This window comes from Zingiber officinale, chromosome 11B (assembly GCF_018446385.1).
Source record: "Zingiber officinale cultivar Zhangliang chromosome 11B, Zo_v1.1, whole genome shotgun sequence".
NCBI classification, from domain to species: Eukaryota; Viridiplantae; Streptophyta; class Magnoliopsida; order Zingiberales; family Zingiberaceae; genus Zingiber; species Zingiber officinale.
Genome location: NC_056007.1, coordinates 82,115,742 through 82,131,942, shown reverse-complemented (window position 1 = coordinate 82,131,942; position 16,201 = coordinate 82,115,742).

The following is a 16,201-nucleotide window of genomic DNA, read 5'->3' as shown; positions in this document are numbered from 1 at the left end:
ACTGCCGAGAGCCGAGCGTGACTTGGATCCGACAAACAACAGGCCGACCGAGAGACAATAGCGGCACGTCGACCGAGAGATGATGCCGACACACAAGCCGGGATATAATATCGGCACGTAGGTCGAACACACCACAGCGGCGCGTAGGCCGAAATACAACGGTGGCTCGTAGGCTAGCATAGTACCAAAAGCACCCTTCGGCATGGATCGGAGGATGACAATAGTTATGAGATCAGTGGTGGTCTTGGATCAGCTGATGACTGTCGCTGTAGGTGGCATTGGAGAGCGGCAGTGGCCACTGGATTCAACGGGGGCCGCTAGATGCAGGAGAGCCAGTCAAGGGAGACGGCATAGTGGTGCGCGCGAGGAGGGCAACGCGAGGGCAGCGGCACGCGTGAGGGAGAGAGGCGACAAGGAAGATGGAGTAGTGCCGTCGGCGTGCAGAAAGGAGGAGAGGGCCCAGAGATGGTCGTCGCCGGCAAATCTCTCCGGCAGCTGCGGCGAGGGACCAAGAAGAAGCCTTTTCTTCGGTCCATGGTGGCGGCGGCAGCGGTCGCATGGAGAGGGAGATGGTTGTTGCTCGCCTCGCTGTCCGTCTACGTGAGTGAGAGAGAGGAGGCGGCGGTCGCTGGCGTCACCGGTGAGGCGCGTGAAGGAGAGAGGCAGTGGCGGCGTCGATGGTGGGAGGCAACACGGCAGTGTGGACGACCCTGGCGGCATCGACTCGATGAGTGGCGGCGGCACCCTCCCCCGCCCCGTCGGCATGCCCTGCAGTAGAGAGAAGACGAACCTGTCGGGGAGGAGCGGGGTGCATCGCTGCCCTCCACGGTCGTGTCTGCAGGTGAGAGGAGAGGGAGAGAAGAGAGGAGGCAATCTCGCTGGCCAAGGGTGGCCGACGCCGGAGAAGAGGAGGAGGAGCAATGTCGTGAGCGGGGTCGGTGGCGAACTAAGCAGAGGAAACGACTCCTCGTCTCTCTGCTCGGTGGCGACGGAAAAAACAAAGCACGAAGTCCCCCTTAACGAGATGAACAGTGCCTCCCTTATAACCCCTAAAGTGTAAAGACCAAAATGCCTTCCATCTTCTCCCTTATTACCTTTGGGCCTCATGAACATATCCATGATAATAATTATTATATGAGTTGATGAGAAAGTGGAAATGCAAAAGAAGATAGGAAGAGAAATTTGTCATTTTCTATATTTTGGCTAAAACAAAAAAATTTATTATCAATAGAGAATAATTCTTTAAACAATTAATATGTATTTATATAAAATTTAAATTCTAATATTTAAAAAAGGAAAGAAATCCTTATATATACCTCAATTTTTATCTTGTAAAAATGGAAAGAAATCTTACTATCAAAAAAAAATTTATAACAGAATAAAATTATCAAAACATGACACTTATATAAATAAATCATAATCCATAAATACTTAACATAACAAAAATACCATAAATATCATATATAAATGCCTGAGATCGTCGGCGAATGAACCACCGATAAGTTGGTGTCGATGTTGACTTTGTCGTCGTTCACCTTGGCACAGTGAGAACTGGTAGAGTTCTCAGTCGAAGCCTAGGGAGAGAGGACTAGAAAGAGAAGGTTAGAATGATAGTAAGGGGGTTCTCCAACGCAGTCACTCTAACGCTCAAGTAAGTCTTCAATGGAGGAGGAAGAAAGAAGGGGAAGATGCATAGTAGTCTAGAGTTTATGAATACGTGTGTATGCATACCTGTGCCTATAGAATCGGGCTACCTTTTATAGAGTTGTAGTTATGCTCCACATGTCTTGAGATCCCTGTTGGCATTACCTATGTTCCCTGAAATAAATGGACGCATTGCCCACCTTTCTAGGATTAAATGGTCGGTGTTGTCCACGTTCTTTGGGGAGGAACGACTACATTGTCTATATCTTCAGCAAGCAACAACTTATCACCTTAATTGTCAGTAATTGGGTGTATTGCTACGGTTAGTTGGGGTGATTCAGAATCAAGATCATTGTAGAGCTAGGATTGCTTGGAGTCAAGACTACAAGGAGTCTAGTTGCTTGGAGTTAAAGCTGTCTGGATTTGGAGATGACTCTGATACGAGAGCGATACAGAGTCAAGACAATGAGAATTCATTGGAGGATGTAGAATTGAGGATCGAGTCTCTATTGACTTTGACTATTATCTTAGCATGACTATTGACCTCCTTATCATGTGCCACCCTCTGATATCTCCTATATCACCAATCTCCCCTTCAAATCTAGTCGAAGGAGATGAGAGTCTGACTGACTGAACTGTTGTGTAGTCGAGTATATCAGCTACCTCTCACCCGACTATAACAGCCACATGGCAAATCCCAGGCGTGTTCCAAATGATATTTTGCATTAAATACTGCCATGCTTAATAAATGCACACCATGCACCATCTACCTCAATCATCAGGCCTGAGGATGCCATTATTTCTCCAATGTTATGTCTTATTAAGGTTGATCCTGTCCGAACGCTGAATCAACGGACGCTGGGGACGTGGCGCTCCCTGCTAGCTCCTCGTATGCTCCGATGATCTTGCAACAAAACCGAGCCGGGTGGAGTTTTCCGACGACGACCCTCCGATGATCAAGTCAGGCAAAGGGGAAACAAGGAGGTGGCTCCGAAGATCTAAGATTGCATACCTCCGGCGAAGTCTGAGGGCTCTTATATAGAGCTATGGTGAGCTTGGCGCACACACATTGAGGCGTACACGTGTCCTGCACCATACTTTAGTATGTGCTTGTCAGAAGAGCATGCCTGACGCCATACTGCTACAGTCCGAGCACCTCCTTGATAGGACAGAAGAACCTTCCATCGTACGATTCTGCGTATGGCCTGGTCATCGAACATGCCTATTGTCAGCGACAAAGTTTACTAGGATGACGTCTCTACTGTCCCGGGGCTTTTTGGTTTCATCCTTTCGAGCCAAGCGTCCAGCTGCTCGGCGGCTCCTTACCTTCGACCCGTCGTAGATGTTGGTCCGTCCGGGGGAGATTCATGGTCTCCTGCTCGGACGAACACTCTTGTCTTGTTGCCTGACGTCTTGGCCGAGCGGACAGACCGATCGACCTTATACTCTTGCCTTGGGCCACAGCCGAGCGGACCACCCACTCAGCCATATAGCCTTTTTACCTTGGCGTTTGAAACTCGAGCTCGTGGTCGGGTTACAATTCCTTCGGCTGGAGGGCATGGCCGGGCGATCGACATAGGGTGCCTGCTCGGTGAGCCCACGACGTTGACCCCCCTTGACTCCTGACCCCTACGTGTCGTTGACCCTTTGCCCATGAGGACTCCCCAGCCTTATCACCGGATCAAAGGTAATGTGACTATCTGTAGAGAAAGTGAGGTGTCATCCAAATTGTAATTGATAGCTCCTTTTTCTATTTGCTCGAGCTCCTCCCTTTCAGCAGGTCCTCTTCTCTCGTATAGCGGATCTAAGAAAGTAACACTGATTAGAGTTGGATTGGATCCTTTAGCGCAACCCCTCCAATGCTCAAGTTAGTAATCGATGGAGACTAAGAGCAAGTAAAGGGAGAAGAAGAACTTAAAGAAAAAAGAGTTTCCTTCGCTAGTCAAAAATAGAAGACCATCGTACCTAGAAGATACCATCCGGGGTGCTTATATAGTTGTTAGAAGAGAATCTCCACATCACCTGCCTTCGCGCTTTTTTACTTCTTCCCGCTGAGTCGGTGAAGACACAATTTCGGATGATCTATTATTGTGTATCCAATCCTTGACTACTGTGTAAAGTGAAGAAGGCTTTCGAGGAACTACTTTTGACACCCATTACTCATCCCCTATTCACTGATTGCCACGTATTTTAAGGAAGGAATCAAGAAAATTGCATCGAACATCCATTACTTATCTTTCTAATCATCAATCCCCGTGTAAGATAGGGAAGGGATCAAAGGAACTACCTCTGACACTTATCCATTCAACCATCACCACGTGTTGCTAACCAAAAGTTTCACAACAAAAGATTCGTTTAATAATATTGTTTTGCAGCCCCTAATGTTATTGCCTTGCGGAACTTAATGATGTCGCTATATGGAATTAAGCATTAGTAGGCCTCAATAACATTGTTCTGCGGGACTTTGGTGATATTTCTCTACGAACCTCCATGCAGTTACTCTGTGGAACTAAGCATTATTGCTCGGAGGGCCTCTATAACATTATTCTGCTAGACTTTAGTGATATTGCTCTATGAACCTCCATGCAGTTGCTCTGCTGAATCTTGACATTATTGCTTAGTGAACCTTCATGAGATTGTCTTGCTGAATCTTAACATTATTGCTCAGTGAACCTTCATGAGATTGCTCTGTTGAATCTTGGCACTATTGCTTAGTGAACCTTCATTAGATTACCCTGCTGAATCTTAACATTATTGCTCAACAAACCTTCGTGAGATTGCTATGTTAAATCTTGACATTATTGCTCTGCAATATTTATTCAACACTCGAGGAGGAACTCAGCTATATTGTTTGGGAAAACCTACTATATCCCTCAGGTAAACTCGACTACCATCAAATGTCCTTCCTTCACATTACATTGAAGAGTAAAGTCAAATGAAGTTTAATTAAGTGTATGTTCAAAGATAATATTCTTCGAGGACAAAACTTGGCTACCATCAGATGCCCCTCCTTCAAGCCAGACCGAAGAGTAAAGTCGAATGAAGTTTGATTAAATGTAAAAAGTATATTATCTCCTTGATTAACCATTGTTATTGTTATACCACTCTTGGCACTCATTCATATTCACTGCTCGAAAGATGTTTTTTAGAAGATGTCTTTGCTTACAATAATAATCAAAGTCTTTTCATAATCTGGGAGATTCTTGTACTGTCTAATTGAGCCATAAATATCAACAGAGTTATGCTTTTATAAATCCAAAATGAATATGACTAGCCTGATATGTTTTATAGAAATTTTGTGGAATAAGTAACACCCATATCTTCAAGAACGTAATGCCGCATAATAAAAAAGAATCAATGAGATGTAAATATAACTAGAGTGAAATTTTAAGGCTTTTGTTGATGCGAGAAGCATCCGACGATCGAACCTGAGTTTTGATTATGTCAAAGGGTCCAAAGTTAAGTTGTCTTGTGATCTAACAAGTTTAAATGAGCTTGCAAGAAAGTCCTAAGTGTTCTTAGGCAAAAAGTTCTAGCTATAGTTAGGCAAGTGGAAAACCCTAGGGGGTGGTAACCCTAGGTCCCAGGGGTGGTAACCCTATGTGAGGAAAAGTCTTAGCTGCGGTTAGGCAAATGGAAAACTCTAGGGGGTGGTAACCTAAGGCGGAAAGCCTTGGCTGGTCGAAGGCTTCGGGCAAAAATCCTAGAGTCGGGGACTCTAGGTTGAAATCCTGGTGTCGCAAACCGGGTGAAAGTCTGGACAGGTCGTGGAGCGGACGTCCAGCATGAAGATCGGAAGCTTCAGACGCTAAGCAAAAGTCCAGTCAGTCTAGAGGATCAGTCTGACAACAGGTAAACTCTCCTGAGAGGATTAAGTGAGGACGCGTTCCTCGGCGAGGAAATAGTAGGCGTCGGTTCGACCTAGGGATTTCGAAGGAAATCTGAAGTCAGAACCGGACAGTCCGATTACTATCAAGTATTAATATTTATCTTATATTATTGTGCTAACTTGGTTTTGCAGGGTATACTTTGTTTGTGGACTAATATGCCTTGCAAGAATAAAGTTACACAAGAGAATTCTAGGATAAACAGTGTCCGAGGTGCCTCCGGATTGTTGGAGGCACCTTAGCTGCAGCGTGAGGCGTCTTAGCTGCAGCTGCGCAGGAAGCAGGGCAGAAGGTGCCTTCCAAGTGTGCTAAAGGCGCCTTGGATAGCTAATGGAAGGCACCTTCCATGGAGCTTGAAGGCGTCTTTGGGTGGATAAGCAGCGTAGACCGCAGAAGCTATCGTCTCCGACGCGGAAGGGATATGATCCAAGTTGGAGGCGCCTTCCATGGAGTTGGAAGGCATCTTCAACAACCTATATAAGGCTGGTCCGAGCATATGCCAAAGAATAATCAATACTCGCAATACTTCTTCTGTGTGCTGCTAACAAATCGATTCAGCGAAGTCCTAACACTACTCTGACGACCAGAAGTTCTCAATTTCAGATTTCTTTACTGTCGGTATAATATTTGGTAGCACTTTAATTGTTGTACTCTTTTTGTAATATTTCTGAAGCTATAGTGATTGTCCATCGAAAGCACTCTTACGTGTGGGCCTTGAAGTAGGAGTCGCCACAGACTCCGAACCAAGTAAATCCTTAGTGTTTGTATTTTGTTTGTCTCTCTTATTTCCGCTACGTATTTACTTTGAGTTTACTCGAAACGAGCGAATTAGCCACGAGCAGTATTCACCCCCTTTAGAGCTTTTCAATCCTACAATTGGTATCAGAGCGGGGCCGCTCTGAATCGGTACAACTACCGTTTGAGCAAGTTTTACTTTTTCGTCTGTTTTTTCAAAAATTAGATTCTTATGCCTTTCGTTTTTTCCCTCCAAAATTATTTTTAAAAAAGTTATTTTTATCTTTTTATCATTGGTCAGTACTAGCGAAATATCGCATTTGCCAAAATTTGAAATAATATTTTTTTAAAATATTTTATTTTTATTATTTTTATTTTTATTATTTTTCTTTTCACGAAATTAGCATTTTATTTTCTCCTGCACTACTAATCCAAGACCAAGTCTTGGAACATTCGTAATTTTCTCTTGTTTGCGAGATTCTATTTCAATGGCTCATCAAGAAGGCTATAGCACAGCTTGTCCGCCTCTCTTCTCCGGCGAAGACTTCGGCTACTGGAAGGGTCGAATGAAGTACTATCTGAAACTCAGGTGGAAATGTGGATACTAATCCAGACTAGATTCACATTTCCCACCGAAGATGGAGTCCTCATCCCCTGCGACAAATGGGACACACGAACCCGCAAGAAGATTGAAGCCAATGCAAAAGCAACCTGCACTCTACAATGCGGCCTGACAAAAGAAGAGCTGAACCGAGTATGCTCATTCTCAAGCGCGAAAGAGTTATGGGAAAAGTTGATCGAGCTACACGAGGGAACTTTCGACACGAAGGTAAGCAAACGTGATTTGATTTTAAATAAATTGTATAACATAAAAATGCAGGAAGGAGAGTCAGTGAACCAACTTCATGCTCGCATACAAGATCCACTAAACGGACTCCATGCGATCGGACAGAAGGTTGAAAATCGTGACATCATCAGGTATGCACTAAACGCGTTTCCAAGGAACACTTTGTGGGCATCCATGGTAGATGCTTACAAAGTATCCAAGGATCTTTCTTTAATTATACTAGACGAGCTATTTCCAGAATTTGAATTGCATGAACAGATTAATCATGCTCGGCCGAGAGAGGTATTGCTTTGACTGCATGAACAAGAAGAATACGAGAATCAAAAGCAAAGCACAGAACTGAACCTGAGACCGAAGATGGGTCATACTCAGAAGATGAGTCATACTCAGAGGACGACGAGATTATCGCCGAACTTGAAAAATTGGTACGAAAATGTGCAAAAAGAAGAAGGTGACTCAATCGAATACGAAGGTCAAGTCTGGAGTTACATGCTACGACTGTAACTAGAAGGGGCACTACAAGCTGGACTGTCTGATCCGAACCAGAAGCAACGAAAAAGGAAGTCCTTGAAAGTAACGTGGTCCAAGTCCTCTGATGATTCCAATAAAGAAGAACACAAGCAAGCAAGCTACCTTGCTCTACCGGTACAAGCGTACGTTACTAAAACCGAGTCCGAGTTTGATATCGAGAGCAAATCAAAAACCAAGTCCGAGAGAAGCCACATATCCATATCCGTTTCCGAAGGGCCTAATCACATTGTAAGCTCTCTAATTTCTGGTACTAATGTAAATGATTTACAAAATTTAATTTCATATTTATTAAAGAAATTGGTCAAATTCAACGTTTGGGTCAAATTACTCCAAAAGGAGGTAACAATCCTTAAGAAGGAGACTAACCTAAGTTCTTTGACTAAGCAAGTTCAGGAAGAAAATTCCAATTTGAAAACTCAAGTCAAAGAACTCAATGACTCATTGGAACAGTTCACTTTGGATTCCAAGAATCTTGATCGATTTTTGGAAAACAAAGGGCCGTATACAATCGAACTGGGCTTGGATACAAGGTCAAACAAAGGTTTAGATCCTACTTATCATTAGTAAATCGATCAAATAGAAAATTAGTTCAAACATGGGTCCCCAAGTCAAACTTAATTAATCAAATTAGACTTGGTCAATATTGGATTCCCAAGGATCAAATCCACTACCTTGATAGACCCTATCCAGGTTATGATCCAGGGAGAGCCAATAGAAAAACTATTTTTATCATTAAATAAATTTGTTTGATGCTTGCTTTACAGCCTTTATTATACATGCTTAGACTAGGCTAGATAAGGACTTAGGCTTGATTCACACTTGACTTGTTAGACCTAGGAGTTTTAGAAAAGAAATTAAATATTCAATTTCTTTGAAAGATTTTGTCTAGAAGTGGTGGATGATCCCATACCCAAAAAGGCCTAGTGTCTCGCCATATCCTGGAAGTCAATCAATGAAATAAATATTTAATTGACTAACTATAAAACCTTAGTCTAACTCAATTGTAAATCAATCCTTAGATTATAATTTAAATTGAAGATTAAATTAACCATCTCACAAAACTATTAAGGTTCCCTGATTGAAAATCTAAAAAAGGGTGAGATGGACCTAGGTTTAAAATAGTTAAAATTAATTCAATTAAGTTAACTTAATTAATTTCAAAATCTTACTTAATATCATAATTATTTTTAAAATCATAATTATTTATAAAATCATAATTAATTTTAAAATCATAATTATTTATAAAATCATATTTATTTATAAAAGCATAATTAATTTCAAAATTTTTGAGGAGACGATGGTGGAGGGAGCGGTCTTCACTTCACCTACATTCATTTCACTTGCAGATTGGCTTCTGGAACTAAATAGACTCCGACCATCAGAATTTTAGGGGAGTCTGTTCCATCTTACTTTTTCTTTTTTCTTTCTACTTGTATATATGTCTTTACTTTCTTTGCTTTGTTTGCATTATTTGCTTTTGCTTGGTTGTTCATTTTTAGTTTGTCTTGTCAGTTTTCGTAATAAATTCCCTATGTGTTCTTTTTATCATCTTAGAAATTATGAAAGTTAGTTAAATTTGATTGTTAAGTTTGATGATTTATTGTTATGATTGGATTCTTAGATTACATGTGGTTACAACTTGGTAATGGATTCTATGTTGATAGATTGAAATGATAATTTTTTATATACCTAGTGAGGATTTTTTAAGCCTATTATTCCTATCGATGTGTGTTGCACTTGTGGTTAATGTTACTCTAGAACTTGCTTAATTCTTTCAAGACCACATTATCATAGGTTTGCATGATTTTTATGAAGGCTATCTCATTTACTTTTATCCATTCCTTTTGTTATCACATGTTGTTTGAATAATTCCCTTATCTTTAGGCATTTCATTCTTTTCTCTCTTCCATTTATTTCCCTATATTCTTCTTTCGAATGTGGATAATTGGAATATTGCATGATGAGTGTTTTGCCCGAGACGGTCAAAATTTTAAGTGTGGAGGAGAGAAATAGCTTAGAAGAATTTAGGAAAGGCATAGGTGAACCATGCCTGATCACCATAGGTAAACCATGCTATTCACCATTTTATTTGAGCTATTGATGATGTTGTATAGTGATGCACATGTTAAAAAAAAATGAAAAAAAAATCAACAAATGAAAAACAAAGAAAGAAAAAAAAAAAGGCAAATGAAAAAACAAGAGAACAACAACGTAAAGAAAAAAACAGAGGAAAAAAAACCATAAACAAAAAAAAAGGAAAGTACTTTGACATGTGCTATTTTTTATGCATTTGTGATAGAATTTTTCTGATTAACAATTTTTACTTTAGCGATATTAAGGTATTATTATATATCATGTGTAGATTTTTAGTGTGAAATGCTAAAGTAGGAGTTGTTTACATTTCTATTAGATTGGTGAAAGATGGTAGAATTTTTTGTGAGTGACAATCTTTATTATAGCAATATTTAGGTTTTATTGTATATCATGAGTCGATTTTTATTGTAAAAGCTATAGTAGAGATTGTTCACATTTTATTGAGTTTTTAGAGCTAGCTTGGAAGTTTGGATGAGAACTATTTTTGGGCATAGTTTACTTGTACTCATCTATGTAACATTCCAATATATCCATGTCTTCCACCATTAACCTTGCTTAATCTTTCTTATTGTTTTTCTTACACTATCATTTGCTTTGATTCATGTTTCCCTTACATTTCAAATAATGCCTTCATTATTTTATTGTGCACTCTTATGTATATAGTGGTGGAGATTAGAAGTAAAGCAAGCATATAGTAATGCATGAATTTATGAGTAGCTTGAGTGAACTCCACTATTGCATTTATATTAGAGGAGAGTCACCATTACTTACCTTGTGAGGTTATTTCATTATCATTTTCAGTTTATTTATTATGAATTGAAGTTATCATATTTGTTAATTAGTGTATGAATTGAATTCATGAATGCTTTGGTCATTTGAATTTGACAATCCTAGTTAACTTTCTTTTCACTATGCTCTAAAGCATGATTGAGAATTGCTAGGAGAATGCATTTTAGTTGTTTTCTTCTTTTGTTGATTTGCTCGAAACGAGCAAGAATAAGTGTGGGGGAGTTGATAACTAGCGTTTTTATCTATTATTTTGGCTCTTAGACTTAACATTTTTACCTTCTCGTATGCTTAATTTTGTATTTATATCATGTTTTACGAGTTGAGATTTATTTGGAGCGTTGATATAATTTTTCCTATATTTTCTAGCATTTTATCTAAAAATGTGCATCTTATTTGTAGGGAAGCAATCTGGAAGATCTGGACTGTACATAAAGATCATCCTCATCCAAGCAAAAGAAGATCTCACTCATTGATATAGGTCTAATTCATCTCCAATTTGAGCCAACAATCCACTCTTAAAGCCCAATTTGATCCAAAAGCCCAATCTTAGAGGCCCAATTCATTAACCCAATTTCAAACTTAATTTCAAAACAATTGAAGTCTTATTGGATTCAGACCCTTTCCTTAACCCAAACCCGAAACCCATTAAGAATCCATTCCTTTAGCTTCACGTGGACGAATAGTGGAAGCTCTTCTCTTCGAGTTTTTCTCCTCGCGTCGGCTAGGGCTCGCGACACCCACTTCCCTACCTCTCCTTTCTTCTTCCTCATCTCCGGTCGGCAGCTTCTCCCCTTCTCCTCCTCCGGTCGGCCAGCCCTTTCTACACTATTCTTCTCGATTCCAAGTGGCGAGCGACAACAAGCAACACTCGACGGAGGCAGCAAGCTTCGGCAGTGATTCCGGTCAAGCTTAGCTTATCGGAGAGGGGTTCTCCAGTGTTTACCTTCTTCCCTCGAACCCTAGAGGTCGACCACAATGGGTTGCAAAAGCTAGGTCTTCAAGGTTCAGTGGTGGCAGTGAGCTCTGACCTACTTCACATCATCGAAGGGGTTCTCCGGTGTGATCTCCACCTTCAGGTTACCTTCTAAAAGCTCTTCCGTTTGGGGTTCAGGCGGCAGGGCAAGGAGGCAGCTGCGGCGGTTCATCCCATTTCACAGTGCAATATCATCTCCAGTCAACTTCTAGCGGAGGGGTTCTTCGTTAGAGGATTCGTATCATCCTCATTGTTGTCGAAGTGTGCAGCAATCCGACAGTGAGCTACTGCTCACCGGAGTTCGGGGTTCGATTGTCGGGACTTCGTGTTACGACGAGGGTAGTCGTTGGTATTTTAAGAAGTAGTGTGGATTGTGGTTGGAATTCTTAGTTTATTTCATGTTCATTGCTTATGTTTACTTGTGTTGATGTTTTGTGGTTGAATGCTTGTATTAATTTGATTTTCCATATTTAAATTTCACGTACTATGTTTAAGTAGTTTCATGCATACAACGTGTTCGATGAATTGCTTCAACCAATAGTTAGGTTTATTTTGATACATTTTAGTTTGGTTAATTCTTGCTTTGTCTTGTTCGTTCAATTTCATTAAGTTCTAGTTTTGATTGAATGCAATTAGGATAGGTTAGCTTAGGTTTTGTTTCATGCTTTAGGTTTTGTTACATGCTAGTTTTGTTATGCTTTACTTCATGTTGCCCTCTTAATTTCTGCCATTGTAGTTAGGTTAGGTTTAGCTGTATTACTTGCATTGTCTTTCATTTATTAGATTAGGTTTCATTTAATGCTATGCTATTTCCTTACTTAGTTTAATTGTGTTGATGGTTAGTCCATAGCGTAGAGAGACAATGCGTTGTGGATTAATTGTCGGCACTTAGTTAGATTTTATTCCAGCATTAGATTAGTTTCGTACTTACTTTGCTTTTCATTTGTTAGGTTTAGAGTTAAAATCTAAAACCCCCATTTCTATACTAAAAATCTAAAAAGTAGAAATAACATATAATCCTAGATTACCATCCTATCGTTGCTTTCATTGGGAGACGACCTGAGTCATTTCTATACTGCATTAGTGTAGTTAGAGGCGGTTCAAAATTTAAAATTATTTTGATATCGTTTTCACAGCGATATCAGTGTGCTGCGAAGAAGGCTAGCCCAATCAATCGACCGATCGATTGGGAAGTGAAATCATGAGCACAGAATGCTCTCCAATCGATTGGTCAATCGATTGGGGCAAGTTTTCTCTTGCAGACGTGAGAGCACAGAAGAAGGTTGAATCGATCAACCGATCAATTCAGCCTTCCCAATCGATTGATTGGTATATGACCGTTGCGCAGGATGCAGGTTTTGGACGACTGGGATCGTGCTGATCTGACGTGACAATCAATTGGGAGTAAGTCTAATCGATTGAGAGCCCTAGAAGCGCAAGGTATAAAACTGTGGTGAGCGTTCATCTTCGTAACTCTTCTTCTCCAGCTCACGCGATTTTCTCGGACACTCACCGCCAGTTCTTGGAAGCTCTTGGGGACAAGTGTTGCTGCACTTCCAAGGTTCAAGAGGTAAATCAGCTACAACTAGGTCAAGCAAGAAGAGGTTTTTCCTTCGTGTACTTGTATTTTTCTTCTTGCGTTGTGTTGTATGTTGTGAGAGTCTTGTATGAGGTTTCTTCACCTCCGGTACTTACCGAGAAAGAATATTTTTCTTAGTGGAGAGCGTCGTGTGTGTAGATCCTTGGATTAGTCACCTCATCTTGAGTTAGATACTAAGTAAATCCTTTGTGTTAGCATTGTAAGTTTGTTTAGAGAGTATTCCGCTGCACATCATCATCACGAAGCAAGCAAACGACACACTATGAGCTATTCCCCCCCCCCCCCCCCCCTCCTGTCTAACTACAAATTGACCCTAACAGATTATTGATTAATAAAATTTTAAGTTCTTTGTATTCTTTATTTGTAGATACAGGTTTGAGATAGACCCTTTGACTAGAAAACTATCAGCATATTCTATAGTTGAGGTGGATAGTTCTCTCTTTGACTCTTTTAAACTTTTGTCCTTAGTGCATGATTTATTTTATTGATTTGGCAGTATGTATTCGCTTAACTTGACTCTACTCTATATTGGTTCATTAGTTTGATATTTTATTACTTATCCTTATTTTTAGTATATCTGATATTCATGTAGTCTCATTGTTCTTCATGCTTGATTTGTTTATATGCATACGATATCATGAAACCATAGTGTAATTAGTAGAGTTTACTCTTGGACATGATTATACTGCTTACTTGTCAATATTGGTTTGTATATTTGTATGTCTTGATTGCCCACAGGACCATCCGTGGTAACATGTTTCACTCACAATCTATAACTAGATAACTATGTATATAGCCTATCTGTTCACGCGACTATTTGTAGTAGAATGTTTCTTCCGCAGATAGTGACCACTTATATATTTGGACTCCTCACTGGATCATCCATGGTAGAGTGTTTCTCCCTAGTCCGTAGCTAGATATCTATGGATGTATCCTGTCTACCCACAGAACCATCCATAGTAAAATATTTCTCCCGCAATCAATAGTTGAGTAGCTACCTTATCCTGTCCCCCCACCGAACTATATGTGGTAGAACATTTCTCCCGCGGACAAGGACTATTTATATACTATGGCTGCTTATAGGACTAGACAATCAATGCTTGTTATATGCTTAATTACTATATGCTAATTATATATTTGTTCATGCAGGTTTTGGATATACTGTATGTACTTCTGATTTACTGGTTATACCTGGTTGAACATGTTAGTGGAGGGTTATGTAGTTGTTTATACTTTTATTAGTAGATGATTATATTGGTGGACTTACTTTGGTTAGTAAGTAATATTACTAAGATTGCTTTCTTTGATCTCCTTACGCTATGTAGTTCATGAACTATCTTTCTTATACCAACTGAGTCGTTGTACTCACTATCCTTTGCTTTTCCTTTAACTTTCAGGTTAACAAATAGAGGATGTGTCATGTCACTCAGAGGTCATAGCTGTTCATCCCACTCGAGTTTGGATTTCTTTTTGAGTTGTTTGGGTTATTTTTCGTTGCTTATATTTACAGTTTTCTTTCTATATCGAATGTTTGAGTGTAGCTTATTTAGTTAGTATGTTCACATGTTTATGCATATATACATGATTAACATTTTTAAAACTTGGTGATTTTTATATCGCATTGGTGTTTGTGTTGGCTTTAATTGGTTTGGTAACAACTATTTCTCACATTGTCACTAGAGATACTGCCCGATTTGGTGGGCAATTATACTCTCGGGGTGTGACAATACTGTTGGTATTTAACTGTTCGATGCGCAACGGAAGGTGTGAAAAATAGATTAAACACCTTTTAAAATTTTTCACAACAAAACAATTTTGTTTAGATCGAACAAAAGATCTTGTTTAATTATAAAATCTCTTATAATTCAACATGCAAACATTATAATATTTTCTTTATAATTCTACAAAATAGAATCTTTACCTTGAGTTCGCACCTAAGATTTGCAGGTCGCCAGAGTTCTTCACAGGTTGCCGGAGTTCTTCCAATGCCACGATCTTCCTCTCCAATTCTTCGAATCAACGGATGGACAAAAGTGTGGGCTAACTCTTTTAACTTTTCTCACAAAATGAACTGTAGAATTTTTCACCAAAAATTCTCTTTTTTCATTCTTTCTTTTTTTTTGTTCGAGAGAGAAAGAGAGATGTATATTATAGTAAGGAGAGAGGGGAACGTGTGTATTATGAACATGGGAGAAAAAGAGGGAAACATGTATTATCGAGTGGGAGAAAAAAGAGGGGAACATGTATACAAAAGTGGAAGAGAAAAAATGGGAACGTGTATTATAAAGTGAGAGAGAAAATTTATAATATTCACAAATATTGATTTCTCTCTTTTATATTTTATTCGTAATTAAATTACAAATAGAATATCTAAATACTTGATTTTTCTCTTATATATATTTTATTTGTAATCAAATTACAAATAGAATATCCAAATATTTGATTTCACTCTTTTATATTTTATTCGTAATCAAATCACAAATAGAATATTTGTATATTTGATTTCTCTCTCTTTTATATTTTATTTGTAATCAAATTACAAATAGAATATCGGAATATTTGATTTCTCTCTTTTTTATATTTTATTCATAATCAAATTACAAATAGAATATCTGTATATTTGATTTCTCTCTCTTTTATATTTTATTCGTAATCAAATTACAAATAGAATATCTGAATATTTGATTTCTCTCTCTTTTATATTTTATTCGTAATCAAATTACAAATAGAATATCTTCTTTTAGTAAAAATAATAAACAATTTATTAGTTAATAAATTTTGTGAGAATAAATAATTAATCAAATTAATTATTTAAGAGTATCCATCATGATTATACGAAGATGGTTTGGGGACCATGGACCCATAATTTCAAGCTCCAATAAATTTAGATACAATTAATTAAAGCTCTTTAACTAATTATCTAATTTATTAATTCCGAGATTATTCCACTAAAATCCGGAATTGAACTCTTGAAAATTATGGAACATATTTACTCAAAAGATTTGAACAGTCCATTGATATAATCATTACATGTCGATCAACCCTCCGTTCATGGTTCACAAATAGAGCTAGGCGAAATTACCGTTTTACCTCTCTATTTG